General features: G+C 46.4%; 1 long non-coding RNA gene across 2 annotated transcripts in view; it reads right to left on the reverse strand.

The window, feature by feature from the left end:
- LOC110260385 (uncharacterized) overlaps nt 1-5,517 on the reverse strand; it is an 88,647-nt gene extending 83,130 nt beyond the window's left edge. For both annotated transcript variants that reach the window (XR_014844846.1, XR_014844847.1), the window contains exon 1: nt 5,429-5,517. This is a non-coding gene — a long non-coding RNA (uncharacterized LOC110260385). The remainder of the gene's footprint in view (nt 1-5,428) is intronic.
- Between the last annotated feature and the right edge of the window lie 5,987 nt (nt 5,518-11,504).

An 11,504-nucleotide genomic window follows, 5' to 3' on the forward strand; every position in this document is an offset into this window, starting at 1 on the left:
TCCAGAATGTCCCCTAAATTGGACCTAACCCTTTCCTAAATCGCACTTAAAAGGACCATGTGTTTCTCTAGGCTTAATTTTTCTTCTCCGTGTTTACAAAGGACTTTTCTCGGGATGACTTCATTGACGGGAGATTTACCAACACCACCGCCACTCTGTGTTTCTGGGGCAGCAGGTGCATTTTGGACACCAGCTCTGCCCTTGACCCCCGCCCCTAGGATGTAGCACAGCTGTCTCCTCCTCATGGCTTTGCTGCACCCACGGCTTCCCACAAGTGATGGACTTAGCGGGTCCTATTTCTATAAATTAAATTAATACACTTCCCCTCCTCCAACCAAAGGGATTTAGTGCTGAGCAATCTTAAGGAACATTAATAGTTTTAATACTATTAGTATTACCAATAAAATTACTATCATTTATGACATCCTTACCATGGGCCAGGCTTTGTGCTAAGTGCTTTATATGTATGATCTTAATTACTTCTCAGAATAATCCTCTGTGGTAGGTGTTTTATTATTTTCATTCCCCAGAAGAGGCTCAGTAAGGTTCTCCAAAGCTATGCCTGTTATTATTTATGCCTGCCTTCAGATCTAGGTCCTCTAGGTCCTACTGACTCAATGCCCACGCTGCTTTACCAGTTCCTTCTAGCTTAACCCCCATTATTCCCTCCTGAAGCCCCAGACAGTCATCCAAATACTTAATTTCTAGTAGCAAGCACTGGTCCCTCACCCCCATTTTAGAGAAGTAGCCATTTTCCGGATTTTACAGTCTTTGGGCCTTGGTGGTGCCGGCCTTCCATGCAGGGGAGAGGTCAGTGCTTTGGTGTTTTTGCTGCAGTTCAATAAAACCGCACTTGCGTTTTTCAAAAAAAAAAAAAAATTAAAACTATCGTCTACAATAATTGAGAAACATTGGACTGACGGTACATTTCATCTTAGGAAGACAGGACGATACTGGAGCAGGTTGGCGTTAGAAGGCTTGGCTCCACTTCCCAGCTCTGAGAAGTCCTGTGGTCGGTGGTCGTGACCTTTCTGACCTCAACCTCCTCTTCTTCACAAGGAGGCGAATATGCCCCATCCATCTCCCGGGAGGCTAGTAAGGATGAGACGGGACCATGTGTGGGAGAGGACTGGCCCAGGGCTTGGCCTGTAGATGCTCAGGCGAGTCAGGTCTGGGTCTGGATTTCTGAATTCCCTTGGGACCTCTTCCGATGCTGGTAAATCTGGCATCGGAATCCTGTTCTCTCTCCATGTTCTTCCTCTGGCCCCAGAGTTAGTGGACGTTTACAACTGTCAGCATTGTTTACATCCCTGCATTTGTTATTCCATGTATATCACAGGGTCTGCGGGAAAAAAACCCCATCTTCCCCTCCTTCTCCTTTGGGTCATCTCCCTGCATTAACCTCCATTTGAAAATACTGGGAGCTAAATATGAATAGAAAAAACAAAGCTTGCCAAACTAGAATGTGGGTCAGTGTTTGGGAATCAAAATCTGGCTTTATTGATACCCATGGAAAATTCCCGGGCTATCGACACAAGGTCTCCAGTGCCTGCTACATCACAAGACTGCCTGCGCCCCTCTGACCTTTTGATCAATGGCTCATCTATCATCTAACATCTTCTGCTAAGCGAGGAGCAGGGTATCCCTAAGAGTAGTTATCAATTATTAATACGTATTAATAATACATCGCATTCCCCTTTCACTGGTGTTGGGCCGCATGCACTCCGCAGGCCTACAAGGCCTGTGTTGTCCAGCTTCAAGACCAAAGAAAGAGCCAGAGTCAGTAACAGAGATGGCAGGGGTTTCATGGATGGGGGAGCTGATGCGTCTGGGGCAGGTCCTGGAGCAACACCCCGCCACGTGTGGCAGAGAGCGGGCAGGACATGGCGGCAGTCCTGGCTCCCGAGGGGGAGGGGTGATTGCCAGTTATAGGGGAGCTGCCATCAGGAAGGCTCATTAGTTACCAGGGAAACCAGTAAGGGGCTCGCCCCTTAGCACCCCCTAGATGAGAAGAGTCACCAGCTGGGGCCTGGGGCACGTAGGAGGAAGGTCAGCCACGTGCATGGGGTTCAGGCGAAGCAGGCACTGGTTGGGCAGAGGGCGTACAGAGAGCAAGAGAACAGCCGTCCTGAGCGGCCTGACCGTGCCCTCCACCTCTGCACACCCTGGCTGACCCGCACAATCTCGCCCCCCTTCTGTGATGTCCCAGGGGTCAGGTACAGAGGGCGCTGCAACCACATACCACAAATAGAACACAGACAGAAGGTCAGGCCACCCCTGGTTTTCACAAGCCCAGAGCCACCCCACTGGGAACCGCAGGCCCTGGCTCTGAAAGGCACATTCTGGTGGCCTAGTCAGGAGGCAGCAGTCCCAGTCCAGGTCTACCATCCATGTGATCTTGCGGGGGGGGGGCACCCCTTAGGTCTTTCCAAACAACAGCAAAAGCCCATTAATCCCACTGGCTGGACTTGCTCGTCCAGAAGCCAACTATTCCACTCTGCGTGGCCTCGCCCAGGGGCCCACGGGCCGTCCGCTGTACAGCCATGTTCACCCAGGGGCGTCCTTCTGAGGTACTGGCCCGTGAGACAGGAAGGTGGGAGAGTCTTGTCCCCTCATTGTCAGCCACCCCCACTCCACAGTCGCATGCGGCAGGTGGATTTTTCACAGGAGTCCAGAGCAGACAACAGCATCTTGCTGCAGACCCAGAATCAGACTCATTCCACGGTGAGGTCATTGCTGCTGCTCAGTCCTCAATCAGACTCCCCTCGCTCAGGCACAGAATGCAAGACCTCCAACAGGCACAGCGTGGGCAGTTTGTGACGGCCGAACAATGCACAGGCAGCAACCACATTCCGGGGTTAACACCTGTGGTTTTTGTCCTGGTCTGTAATTCAGTTCAGAAAACCCAGCTTTTCAGTAATACAGGAATGTGCCTAAAATCATCAAATGAATCCGACTGGGAACCATGAGGTTGCAGGTTCGATCCTTGGCCTCATTCAGTGGGTTAAGGATCTGGCATTGCTGTGAGCTGCGGTGTAAGTCACAGATGCAGCTCAGATCCTGCGTGGCTGTGGTGTAGGCCAGCAGCTATAGCTCCAATTGGACCCCTAGCCTAGGAGCTTCCATACGCCATGAGTGCGGCCCTGAAAAGCAAAAAATAAAAATAAAATCATGCCTACACAGGCTGCCTAGTTTCACATCTACTCCGCTTGGACTTTAAAATGCATCCCCTTCCTTGATGGCCAAAGCAGGTGTATAATGCATATCCGAAAAAGCCCACATAACAGACCGCCTTGGTCAGTACAACGTAGGTTAAACCGTGTATAAGCCTTCCGACTTCCCCATACCCCAATACTGCAGATTCTCCCATCAGCTCCCCTTTCGGTTGAAATCTTTCAATAGGAAGCACTACACCCACTCTCAAAGTATTTGTCCCATGATGCTGGGGGGCTAAAGCCTCCCTTCTATTCACCTTGTCATTCATGTTGGGAGAAAACTAATCCGGTCTCATGAATAGGCTCAGAAGTGTGTTCATGGGGAAACCCTTTAGAGGTCAGACATTTTGTTCCTTATTTTTCGTCACCCAGGCATTGTACGTGTGCTTTTAGTAGCAGACTGACAAGCAAGCAGTGTCACACCTCGTGACTAGTTATCCTCAGGTGACAGCTCGATTCAGTCGTTCTCTTCCCTTCCTGAACATCAGGGCAGAAACGGGGCTAGCACAGCAGCTTTCATAACCTAGACCTCAAAGAGGAGAACTAGGATTGAGCATCCATTGAGACATCATTGTTCCCCTAAAAATGACCCTCATCTCTACCAAACCCAGCCAAGTCAAGGCTGGTTAGTTTGCAAAAGAAGTCTGGTCAATTGATTATTTAGGCTCCTCCCAACTGGCTCTGTGCCATTCCTCAGAAAGAGCCTTAGCCTGAATTCCCAAAAGGCCTCTCAACCCTGGGCCAAAAGCCTCCCATCAGGCACCACCTCGGTGGATTTCTCTCCCAGGGCTCCCCCAGATATCAAGCTTCTTGCAGATGCCAGGAGACAGTCTTTTCCTTTGCCCCAGTGAGGCTGCACAGAACCCAAGAGCCTCCAGTTTATGGAGGAACCAGGCGGAGAGAAAAATGTTTCAATTCTGTCCACAGATACAGTTTATCAGATTGCTGTTATTAAGTCACAACTAGAGAAGGGCTTCCCTGTAGCCAGGAAAACAGATCAAACCCAGCAATATTCCAGGCAAAACCCAGAAAAATTATAACCACCAGTTCACTCAGTAACCAATCGTTCTGTTAAGCTTTTCATGAAGCTGCCAGCTCTTCCATTAGGATTCTTTAATTTCTTACCCAGTGTGGCAGTATCTTCTGAGGTTTACAGAGACCGGTTATTGTCAAAAAATACCTTCCTACAAACCTTCTTGAAGTGCTGTTGCAAAAGCAACAGAGCACAGCAACCACTGTCTATAAAGACAGAAGACTTATAAAGGCATAGTTAAATACTTAAGACAATGTCACCGGTAGAGAAACTTGGTTACAATAACTAGCATTATGACCGATTATAACCTTAATCCTTTAAAAACCAAGAAGCAGGTAATGCTGAACTGTTACCAGCATTTCCCGACCAGGACCCTTATACTTAGGCCTTCCTCTCCCAAGAAGGCAAAGCCCTGCCCAGCAATTAATGTCCCAATATTTTATCCTACTTGAAAGGACCCAGGTAGTCAAGGAATTCTCCTCGTTTAAACTTACCAACATCTGGAGAGACTATGTTTGCGTGTCTGGTCAGACCCCCAGCACCCAGAAGTTCCAGGGATTGAACCCGCACCACAGCAGGAACCCAAGCCGACGCGCTGACAACATCAGACCCTTAAAACACCGCACAACAGAACTCTAGGAGGGACCATTTTAAATAGCCATTCCCCAAACATAATTAGTTCCATAGCGTTTACCTAAAAGCTTTTGTCCTCTTTTACTCTCGCAGATCACACGAGAGAAAAGTTCCAGAAAGCCCAGGTACATCGTTTCCACCTCCAAGGCACGAGAAAAGCCAGTTCCTTCTGGAGAGCTGCCTGAACCCGTGACAAAAGGCTCGCCTCCTACAGCAGCAGAGGCGGACGGGGCCACTGCTCTCCAGACCCCTGGGCAGCCCCCACTCATCCAGGACTGCCACCACAGAGCCCACACACCAGTGGGCAGCCACTGCAACTTTTGGGTCCCACATGTTCGTGGGCGGCCCTCACGGCTCTCCATTTCTGTCCTGCATCTCCTGACCTCTCGGTGCTCACAGGAGATTCCTCCTCTCCCGGCTGCACCACCCATAGTTAGACTGCACCCCGCAGGCCTGTGAGGCTTGTGCCTGCCCAGCTTCATGACCAAAGGAAGAGGCCAGTGTCAGCAAGAGAGACACCAGTGGTTTTGTGGAAGGGGGAGCTTACATGTCTGAGGCAGGTCGTGGAGCAGGACATCTCAGGTTGTGCAGCAGCCAGCCAGCCAGCGATGAGACGAGGGGTTTGGCAGGCAGGACATGGCGGCCAGTTAACTGAGCCAGTTATAGGTTGGCTCATTAGTTCCCTAGGAAACCAGTGGAGGCCACGCCCCAAAGCTCCCCTTTGATGAGAACAATCACCAGCTGGGGCCTGGGGCAAGCATGTTTATGGGGTTCAAGTCAACCAGGCACTGGTCTGGCAGAGGATGTACAGAGAGCATGAGAACAGCCCTCTTGAGTGGCCTGACCATACAGGTAGAGGGCTGACTTTGGGGTCTAGTCAAGTTTCATAAATTATTGTCAGCTTGACTAGGGCAATTTGAACAGGTGTGGCATTTTTCAGTAAATCATTGCCATCTGGATCACTTTACCCCATGGTCAATCGCCCAGCGGAGAAAAATATCTGGAGTGGAAATGCAAGCTTGTTGTTCATTCTCTTTCTGTTCCTTTTCTTTCTGCAAACAGCACTTAATAGTTTTCTGGGAGATCCACCAGAGCTCAACCCAAAGAGGCCAATTAAATAAGCCGATCTTTCCTCCGTCCCTGGAGGTGGGCTTGCGACCCAGACCTTGTCAATCGGAGTGTGGCATCCTTTAGGTTCAGGCATGTGATCCAATCAGAGACAATCAGAACAATCCCAATAGTCCCAAGACACCCCACCCCAGCTCTTTCCCTCAGCTAAATGCGCGCAAGTAGGGTGGTTGAAGAAGGCTCAGTTGATGTAGGTATGCCCAGGTGAGCAGGGTTGGGAGGCAAGTAAGAAGCATGATCCCTGGACCTTAAAGCCATGAAGAATCATTTCTAGAAAGATCTTTGTTACTATGTAGGGAGGACTTTAATTTGTACTAACTCTTTATATGGATCATCATTAATCCCCACTAACCCCTTGAGGTAGATTATATCACCGTTATCCACATTTTGCACATTAAGAAACTTGCCCAAAGTCACACAACTAGAGAGTCAGGATTTAAACCAAGGTCTGTCCTCCAGCTCCCAGCTCTTATGCTCCACAAATAGGTTATTCACCAAATTAACAATTTACAGAGAGCTCCAGATTCCCCTGGATGTAGATTTGTTAAATCAAATTTCTGTTAGATAAGAAGGGAAAAAGATTTGGCATTTTCTTCACTTGGTCATTGAATTATTTTGATCATTGTACCTTCACAATGGGTGTTTCGAAGCGATAGAGATGCAGGTGAAGGTGAAGGTTTTTCCTGCTAAACTGGCTTCATACTTACAGGGAATTTAAACTGTGGTGACCTCCCAATGGTGGATGGAACCTAGTGTTATGGGTTGTACCTAATTGATTAAAAAAAAAACTTTCAGAATTAGAAAGGAGATTAGGAATTACCTTGAAAGGTGACTTTGAATTTGGAAACCTAGAATGGAAAAACAAGTGATGGGTAATTTCTCATGACATGAATGGACCTATGAAATATGCATTTCTTTTCTCCCCATCTTGCCTCAACTCATTTGGTATTTCAGTTTGTATAATAGTTAAAACTCCTGGCAGAGCAAAGGCAGTAATTGCAAACAGCTGTAAAGTATTACTCATCTTGCTGATCAAAATGACTTCCTGCTAAATAAACCATGAAAAAAGCTTTTCTACCCACAGAGAAGTGAAGTGTGAATGATATATAGACTCCACCATGAAGAGATCAACAGATTGCTTCTTTCTGTAACTATGGTTTTATATAGCCACAGCCACTTTCAAAAGCGGCTTGAAAACTCAGGAAAAAGAATTGGGTAATAGCATGCACATGCTGGCAGACATCCTGAGAAGTACTTGGCCTTTTCGGAGCTTTCAGGAGAGCTGTCTTGCTTCCTCTCTCAGACTTTCCAACTTGATGAAAGCAACCTGCAAGTGGCTATAAGAATGTTTATTTTGGACACCATTGTATTCATCTCACCTTCTGGGATAGTGTATCCAAGGAACATTATTAGCTAGACACCCACCTCTTGGTCATCTATCATGCTTTAGAAGTTTCAAAGGAAATGTGGTGAGGGCGTTGACAACGCTGAGAGCACCGAACTGATGATAGTCCTGATGCTGGAGATAGATAGCATTGACAATGCTGAGAGCATTGATATTGATGATAGCACTGGTACCGGTGATAGTCCTGATATTGGTGATAGCATTGATACTGGAGAGAGCACTGACAATGCTGAGAGCATTGTTTATGGTGAAAGTGGCACAGCACAGAACCACCTGTGTTTGTGGGATTCTGAGCTCAGTGTTCTTCTTCCTGTGATGTCCCAGCCCATAAATAACTTCTAGCAGTCCCAGTGCCATGATGCCAGAGAACCATACATACTAGTGCTTCAACAATGTGGAGAAGAAGAAGCTAAAAGTCATCTTTACTCAAAGCCTTTAAAGTGTTGTAAGTGGACAACACTCCTGTTTCACTGAATACTTCTGACTGGAGGCAGATCTCAAAGCCTTTAAAGTGTTGTAAGTGGACAACACTCCTGTTTCACTGAATACCTCTGTATTCCAAGTGTGTGGAGGGACACCCAGCTGGGTGTCCCACGATTCAATTTAGTTCTGACTGGAGGCAGATCTCATAGGTTAAGGGCTCACAAGCTCACCCTATTTTAGGCACCAATCATGAGCCCCAGCTTGTCATTTGTGCTTCTGAACAACTCGCTATAACCCAGGGTTTCCAGACTGTCTCCTTGGGCTTAATAATTGCTACAGGGGCTCACAGAACTCAGGGAAGCACGCACTACATTGCCAGTTTGTTATTCAATAAAGGGCATGACAAAGGATATAGATGGACAGCCAGATAAAGAGAAGCATAGAACAAGATCCAGAAGAATCCCAAGTGCAGGAGCTTCTGTTCTCAAGGTTTTGGGGTGCACCACATTCCCGGTATGTGAATGGACTCACCAGCCCAGAAGCTCCCTGAACCCCATAGTTCAGAGATTTTTATGGAGTTTGTACCACACAGTCTTCCCAGAGGATGCTGGGAAGTTCCAAGCTGAGACTTGACTTGATCTTTCTGGTGACTGGCCCCTGAGCTGAAGCAATCAAAGATGACACTGAGCCTTGTCTCATTAGAGCAAGAGATGCTCCCATCACCCAGGAAATTCCAAGAGGCTTAGGAGCGCTGTGTCAGGACCTGGAGACAAAGACTAAATTTAGAACAAAAGATGCTCTTAGCACCATCCCTTAGGAAGTTACAAAGGTGTTAGACAGTCTGGTCAGGAACCAGGGACAAAGACCCAAATACGTATTTCCTCTCTCTTTCTTTTCCTCTTTCTTTCTTTCTTTCTTTCTTTCTTTCTTTCTTTCTTTCTTTCTTTCTTTCTTTCTTCCTTCCTTCCTTCCTTCCTTCCTTTCTTTCTTTTCTTTCTTTCTTTCTTTTCTTTTCTTTTCTTTTCTTTCTTTCCTTCTCTCCTTTTTTTATTTCTTCCTTCCTTCCTTCCTTTCTTGCTTTCTTTGTGTCTTTTCAGGGCTGCACCTGCTGCATCATATTTCTTCTTATACCAGGATATCACAGGTGTAGTTGCCTGAGGTCAGGTTAAGGGGAGAGGAGTCCTTACCCGGACGTGACTGAGTTTGTGGGGTGCCCACTTCTCCCTGGTTTAAGGAGCAGGCCCAGGGGAGCCAGAGGCACAGTCTCTTAGTGACTCTCCGTGCGGGCCTCCAACTGCCTTAGCAGGTGACGTGGCGTGAAGCTGGAGTGAAGGGTTGGTTTCTCCCTCCTCCTTCACAACAGATACCTCAGTTTGGCAAAGGAAGCCCCTCCCCATGTGGCCACTATCCCCGGGAGTCTATGATTTGTCTAAGGTAGCCTAAATATGGGTGCTGCTGGGCCTCCAGTGGGAATAGTCTTTGCTGTGTGTCCTACACATTTAAGTTGGTTCAGCATCTCGGGACCTCACCCGCTAATGCCAGTAGCCTCTCTAGTCATTGTGACCAAAAATACAAAATACATTTGCTCACGTCTTGACTGGGAAACACTGTGGTTGTGTTCCCCCCCAGAGAGCAGTTTAGTGTAATCATGTGATGCAAGTTCTAATCCACAGGACTTAAGGGGAGTGTTGCTGGCAGACATCTGGGAAAAATTTTGCTCTCTGATTGAAAAGAAAGATACAGAAATAAATAGCCCCTCTTCTTTGGCTGGACATTATCACGCTGGGTGTGATGCCTGGAAGTCCTGTGGTCATCCTGCAGCTACGGAGCAGGTGGTCTGACGTGTAAAGGGCACTACACAGAAGATGGCAGAACAAAAGGGTGGGAAGAACCTGGTCCTTGGTGATGCCGATGGGCTGCTCAAGAACCAGCCCTGGGACTTCCCTACCTTGGAACTTCTGTGAAATAATAAAGGTTCCTTAAGATTTCATCCAAATGAGTTGGATTCATGTCTTCCTTGCAGCCAAAGATCTTGTTAATATGAGCCCTGCTGACTGCTGGGATGGGATGAGGCTATGGGAAAGCTCTTTTATACCCTGGAAGAGGGTGGGGAGCAGGGGAAGCCATCCTGGGGAGGAGGGAAGGGAGAGGGGAGAGCTCACGTCAGCACACTGGTCCAACATCGATAACACAAAAGGCTCCCAAGCACCATCCAACAGCCTTTCTGGGACATTGAAGAAATGATGACAAAAGAATTTGAAGAAAAAGGAAGGGCTGCTGCCCACTCACCTCTTGGTAACTCTGATCTCTTCTGATTATTCCTTCGCTATTTCTTTTGGAATTTTAAAGATGAAATTTCCTGTTTTGAAAACTGATTTTTGTCTCTTTTTTTCTTTGGGGCTACCTTCCAAATAATAAACTTTGGCCCCAGATGAAGCATTTTCTCTCTCCCAAGCATCTGTACGTTGACCCTGAAGAAATTAGACACTTATGGGCACTTTCATTTTAATATTTCATCCTATGTCTATTTCACAAATCTTTAGAATATTTCATGACTTACCTGGTTCTTTTTATCTAGATGAACTTAATTCTTAAAAGGATGTGAAGTGGCTTGGAACAAGTTCAGGATGCCAGGGAGGTGAACCTATTAACATGGAATAAAAGATACATGTAGTAAAGAGAGACTGTAACTCAGAAACTGCTTTGCTAGTTGGTTTGTTCATTGCTCTAGAGTCTGGAGAAAATGCTACGTGTGTGTACACATCACACCCTGGAGAAATCTTTGCCTGTGCGTAATAACATATTAAAGGCTGTTCATAGCACTATTGTTTGAAATAGGAAAAAAAATCAGAAATAGCCTTAATGTTCCTTATTGGGTAAAGGAATAAATAAAATATGGCAGTTTTATATGATGGAACTTCATATACTGCACAGCTGGTGAAGGAATAAGCTAAATCTATATGCATCAACATGATCAGATCTGGAAAAACATTAAATGCAAAAAGCATAACTGTATGTATTGTATACCATTTGTGCAAGTGTTTAAATTCCAATTTTTTTTTACAAATGCACATGTCTTTGTGCACAAGTATAGAAAATGAACTCCAAAGAACACAACAAATTCACCTCAGTGACTGGCCACGGGGACACTGAGGAGAGTGAGACTGGGGTGGTGAGAGTGGGACATTAGCTAAGTGGTAATGCTTTATTGCTTTAAAAATAACTACTAAAAACAAATGTAAGAAAATATTAACAGATGTTAATGGTGAGGGTTGGAAATACAGGTGCTTATTATCTTCTTTGCATGTCTCTGTAGCTTTTAAATTTATTAAAAGGAAAAGCCAAGAAGGAAAGAGAAACCCTTGCTAAAATAAAAAGGAGGGAGCAGGTGAAAACAAGAACACCTCGTTCTGAGCATCCTTGCTTCCTAGCAACCAAACCAATCAGCGAAGGAAACAGATTTAGCGGGTTAAGCCGTTCCCCAGTTCTGCTTTAGCATAGGTCTCAACTGCGTGTGGATTTCAATATGAAGAACCTTGCTTGACATCATGTACAAGGTCCTTGACAGCGATGCTAACAAAAATGCAAAGACATTTCAGTAGAGCTGGAGGTGACTTCGATCGGCTCTCAGAAAGTAATCTGGAAGACTGTGAGCTTCTCTAGGTGG

The sequence above is a fragment of the Sus scrofa genome, chromosome 4 (assembly GCF_054392235.1).
Source record: "Sus scrofa isolate SSC_HxYL_T2T_F1_AM1 chromosome 4, Sscrofa_HxYL_maternal_Yorkshire_Landrace_v2.0, whole genome shotgun sequence".
Taxonomy (NCBI): Eukaryota; Metazoa; Chordata; class Mammalia; order Artiodactyla; family Suidae; genus Sus; species Sus scrofa.